Here is a 5,815-nt window from a genome sequence, read left to right as displayed (position 1 = left end):
AGTCTATTTTTTCGGGAAAATGTTTCATAGGGGATATTATTGTAGTCTTGTCCTATACCTTTGTTCCAGATGACGTGATTCATTTGCTTTTGACACTTCTTCAACATGTCTAATCTGTTGGACTCGTTAATAAAATCATAGGAATCTCCCCTCACAAAAAATAAAAAAATCATAGGAATCTCTATATTGTTTAAAAAAATAGTGGTCATAATATTTATACTCACTTCATGGTAAATATCTCTTCTTGCAAATAAAAAACACTAGATGTTTGATTTGCTTATGAATTACATGACCAAACGATATCAAACAAGCACTTGACCAATATAATAGCAGAAATTTATAGTAAACGTGTACATATATGCATGAAGCTCACATCACAACTATGACCTTTCCTGTGATGTGCCCGCTCATGCTCTTCTCCCACGCGTCCGCTGCCTTCTCGAATTGATGCCGTGAGTCGACAACCGTCTTGAGCTTCCCTTCCTTCACCAGCTCAAGCAGAAACCTCAGGTCCTCCTTTCCCATCGATTCAATCACGATGGACAACTTCTTCTTGGATAAAAACGTCAGGATTGATGCGACAAAGTTCCAAAAGTTGGAGGCTATGTCGACGACTCTGCCAGGGCAGTTGAGGGCCGGCTTGAATAAGGATGGCAATGGGTCGGGTTTGGATCGGGTTGAACAATATCAAATCCATATACATATTCATGAAGACAATCTTTGCCCGCTCATGAAAATATCCACGGGCAAAAAATTGTGTCCATGTCCAAACCCGATGGATATCCATACCCATTGGATATCCATTGGGTCCTCTCGAGACATATAAATAAGACATAACACAATGTTAACATAAGCTCTTCCGTTCTTCACCTAGTGGCAGGCTAGGCTTCACTTATGGTAAACATCAACTTATGGTACATCAATGTCCACTTACAACCTAAGATCATTTAGTATTTTTCTAACAGATTAGAATGACAAGTCATTTCAGATGGAGATAAAAATAAGGGAAGGGGCGTTGCAGTATGTTACGGTGGGAATTGAATGTCAAATAATAAAAGTTACGGTGGGGATTGTGTGATTTCTTTTACATGTTTTAGATAACAGTGTAAAATTGCAGTGGGACATGTGACCGTGGGTAGGGATAGCAGATTTTTGCCCATTAAGTCATACTATCGGGTCGGGTTTGGGTATACCCACGGGTACAAGATTATATCCATGCCCTACCCACGAGCAATCGGGTCGGGTTTGGGCGGTGCCCGTGGACACAAAAGCATATCCAAACCCTATCCATTCGGGTCGGGTATCCATGGATATCCATGTCCATGGGTAAAATTGCCATCCTTAGGCTTGAAGGCCGACTACTTGCCATCAGTCGTGGTGTTCATGATGTAGTCGTACTTCTTGCCCGAAGAGTTGCTCAATGCCGCGCCTTGCAGTGTCTTGTAGTCCAGCACCTCGTCGGTGCCGATGTTCATCACAGCCTCCAGGTTGCGGGCACCGCAGGTGGCGGTGACGTTGTGGTTTCCGAGCTTGGCGAGCTGGACGGTGTACGTGCCCATGCTGCCGGATGCCGCCACTAGTAGAAAAAGGGCCATTTGTCCCGGTTCTAGAGGGCCTTTAGTCCCAGTTCTGGAACCGGGACTAAAGGGTCGTTACTAAAGCCCCCCCCCCTTTAGTCCCGGTTCTTACACGAACCGGGACTAAAGGCCGTCCACGTGGCCGCTGTCTGGAGCTCCACCATTAGTCTTGGTTGGAAAGTTATTTTTACGGAAAAATATTGATTTTTTTTATTTTTAAAATTTTGAATTATTTTCCAATTTAATCTCTAATCACCCCTCATCACTGCTCAATTTAACCTCTAATCTCTAATCATCCCTCATCATTCCAAATCATCTAACCTCCTGGCCGGTCATCCATCCTCGTACTACTCCAGCCTGAGCACGCTTAACTTCCAAGTTCTATTCCCCCTCGTTTTCAAGTCTGCACTTGTTGTTTTCCTGACAATAGTAAGATGTCAATCCTATTAACCCTCAGTAGTTTAGCTTGAGCATGAAGTCACATGTTTCACTGTTTGAGTTTGAAACTATTACTCTAAAAAACAATAATTATTTAGTAACACTAATATTTCTTAAATAAGTAGTTTGACCATAGTTTGACCAAAATTCAAAAAATTGAAATAATTATTTAGTAACACTAATATTCTTGAATAATTATATAGTAACACTAATATTTCTTGAATAAGTAGTTTGACCACAGTTTCACCAGATTTGACCAAAATTCAAAAAAACTATAATAATTTTTTAGTAACACTAATATTCTTAATAACTATTTAGTAACACCAATACTTCTTGAATAAGTAGTTTGACCAAAGTTTGACCTGATTTAACAAAAATTGAAAAAACTGAAATTTGAGCATAACTTTTTTTCCTTTTAGAATTTGAGGATTCTAAAAATTTACAAACAGGCCATAGGCTGTCAAAATCGGATGCGAATTTTCGTGTTGAATATTTTGATATATTATATGTTTCTTCAACATCGTATGCAAAAGTTATAGCCGTTTTACTTTTTCATGACACTTTTTTGCAAAACATGTCCAAATTTAAGTTTTTAGATTTTCCTAACTAGTAGATGTAGTAATATAACTACATCTCGAAGGATTTTATTTTTTGAAGTTTTATCATTTTATTTTTCTTTTTACAAAACTGAAAAGGCGATCCACAGGGAGAGGGTAGAGTTTGAAAATGGGACCTTTAGTCCCAGTTTGAGACACGAACCGGGACTAAAGGGCATTGCACCCTTTAGTCCCGGTTCGTATCTCAGACACCAACCGGGACTAAAGGGCATCGCATCCTTTAGTCCCGATTCGTGTCTCAAACTGGGACTAAAGGGCTCATTTGAACCGGGACTAATCCCTTTAGCCGCACGACCCGGGACCAATGCTCACATTAGTCCCGGTTCGTTACTGAACCGGAACTAATGGGCTTATCTGGCCGGAACGAAAGCCCTGTTTTCTATTAGTGTGCGGTGATCAGCATGTTGCTGCCGCGGCATGTGCCGTCGAACTCTGTGCCAATGGCCTTCAGGGCCTGCAGAGCAGTGATGCCAGCGATGGGCAGCCCTGCGGCATCCGCAGCGGATACTCCGGCGGGTCAGGTGACGATGATGCGCTCGGATGCTCCAACATACTCAGCGAGGCCACCAACTTTCTGTAATTAAACATCTTCTGTCATAAATGATGTGCATATAAATGAGACATAAACTAAATTGTTCAAATCATGGCTTTTCGAATTACCCCGAGGACTAATTTGGACACAACTTTGTCACCAACTTTCAACTCTTGAACCGCAGAACCAACCTCAACAATCTCTCCAGCGACGTCGGTTACTGTTTCATTAGCAGGCAGTGAAAGGAGTGTTTAGATTGGCATTGACAATAACAATATAGTATTCCCTCCATCCCATAATATAAAAGTGTTTTTGACCTCTTATATTATGGGACCGAGGGAGAACTATATACCCCGCAAACAAAACAATATACTACTTTTAAAAATACAATATACTACTCTATATACTAGTGTGTACATCTATGTTGAAAAGTCGGTCAACACTTTTAGATAATTGATCCTTGCTTTTATGTTGTTGTAATGTAATTTTAGCTTGTATAGACTTTTTTCTCTTCCTTCCCTGTTTTGTTTTGTTTTGAGTCTTCACTCTTGTATTTTTTTAAATTAATAAAAATAAGCCATAGAGTCCTGTTTTTTCCCTCAAAAATATATATAACATATACCTATCTTACGATATACTAAGCAAAGGTCGGATGTGCTAAATCTTTCACTTTATATTTTTTTACATATACTCTATCATTGCATATAATTGACCAGTTATGAATTTCTATCCGAAGCATTCCTTGCAAATTGCAATCAACTCCATGGGAAATATTGTCATCACAAAAGACAAAGCCTTGTGTACAAGAAATATGTTATGCGTGAGTACCTGGAATAAACGGAAATTTAGGAATAAAAGGACGAAGCAACCCTTTCTGGATCTTCCAATCCGCTGGATTTATGCTTGCTGCTTCAACTTTTATGAGAACTTCATCTTTCTTCGGTGAAGGAACTGGGATATCCACGTACTGAAGTAATATGCAATATGCAATCAGTAATCAAGCTCTTGTTGAAATTCTTCTGAAAGGAAGAAAGTTCACCTGGAGCAATATGCAAGATGCCCCTCTTTTGGAAAAACTGGACTGGTGTTTCACTTGTAAAGCCTGGACTCTCATGTTTCCTTCCACTCAAGCCATTCCTCTTGCCAAAATTACTTCAGACCACCTCCCTATTGTTATCCAAGTGGGCACCTGCATTCCTAAATCTCAGGTTTGAAAATTTGAAAATTCCTAGCTGAAGCACCCTCAATTCAAGGATGTAGTTAGGAATATTTGGGAGCAAGATATTCAAGAAGCTGATAGTGCTAAATGCATTGCTGTAAAATTCAAAAGGCTTAGGAAAGGTTTAAAGATCTGGGCCAAATCAATTTCAAACCTCAAGGAAATTATTCAGAACATCAACTACATGATCCTATTCTATGATGTCACTGAGGAATTGTAACATCCCAAATTTTCAATTTGGAATGTTATACATAGATCATTCTTGCATATCATATTTTTATTGAATTTTGTCCCGCGATCTTCAAAATCCTAGGCAACTCAAGGACCCTCGGAGAGAGTTGGGGATTTCCCCGGTTTTCAAATTTGATTTTTATCAAATTTTGAAATGAGGATTTTGGTTTTAATTATTTTTCTCTCCAAGAATATTTCATATTAAAATATATGAGAGGGGATAATATGACTTCTCCAAAATAAATGAAATATGGGAGGAAAAATATTAAAATCAAATATTTGTTTTATTTGCGTGTTATTGCAATTTTGTTTGCATTAGAAAAAAATTGCACGTTTTCAAAATTGCATTTTAGGGTCAAGAAAATGTTCATCTCGTTCTAAATATTTTACTTAGACGATGAAAATTTGTTTTGGCATTTTTAGAATTTTATTTTATTTTCTAGGATTTTCTTAGTTTCGGCGGAATTATTTAAAAAAATGCGCAGGGGCTAACTGGGCCAAAGCCTAGCCGCCGGCCCACCTCCCCCACGACACCGTCTCCCTTAGGAGACCGACGCCGCCACGCCTCCCCGGACCGGAGTCCGGCTAGGACTCCGCCCCGCCGCCCCTTTGCCCCCTCCCCAAGGCACCCCCTCCCCTTTATATACCCCACCCCGCCACCGCCACCACCACCCCACCCCGCCCAAGCCGCACCGCCGCCGCTTGCCCGCGCCCCGGCACTACTGCTGTGCCGCGCCGCTGCCGCACCCCGGCACTGCTGCTGTGCCGCGCCGCTGCCGCGCCATCGCCGCCTCGCCCCACCGTCGCCGCGGCGTGTCGCCGGACCGAAGAGGTAGCCGCCGTTTTTTTAAAGAAAACCAATCCGTTTTTTTAAGAAAACCCTACTTCGTTTTTTCGGTTCGCCGGTTTTTCTATTTAGCGGACGTTCGTTTTAATGAACGGTTTTCGCTCGTTAGTTATAGACAACGAACGCTCGTTCGTTAGCCTGTTCATCAGTTTCCTTTAATTGGATTTTTTTTTCTGCGATTATTTCTGATCGCGATTTCTGATCCGATTTTCGCTCTAGTTTATCTTTTTGCTCGTTTATCGGAATCAGGCGATTCAAGCGCCTAGATCTTCGTCTCGGGATCCTCTTTCCGTTTAACCAACTTGAACAAGCTTTTGCTACTGTAAAATTTGACCTAGGTCCAGATTAGTAAAC

General features: G+C 40.9%; 1 pseudogene; it reads right to left on the bottom strand.

The window, feature by feature from the left end:
• Positions 1-369: 369 nt before the first annotated feature.
• On the bottom strand, positions 370-5,399 carry LOC125541626 (chloroplast envelope quinone oxidoreductase homolog; annotated as a pseudogene).
• Positions 5,400-5,815: the final 416 nt, after the last annotated feature.

Source organism: Triticum urartu, chromosome 2A (genome assembly GCF_056163025.1).
Source record: "Triticum urartu cultivar PI428250 chromosome 2A, HENAU_Tu73, whole genome shotgun sequence".
NCBI classification, from domain to species: domain Eukaryota; kingdom Viridiplantae; phylum Streptophyta; class Magnoliopsida; order Poales; family Poaceae; genus Triticum; species Triticum urartu.
The sequence above is the reverse complement of the archived record's forward strand: the minus strand, read 5'-3'. Positions and strand labels throughout refer to the sequence as shown.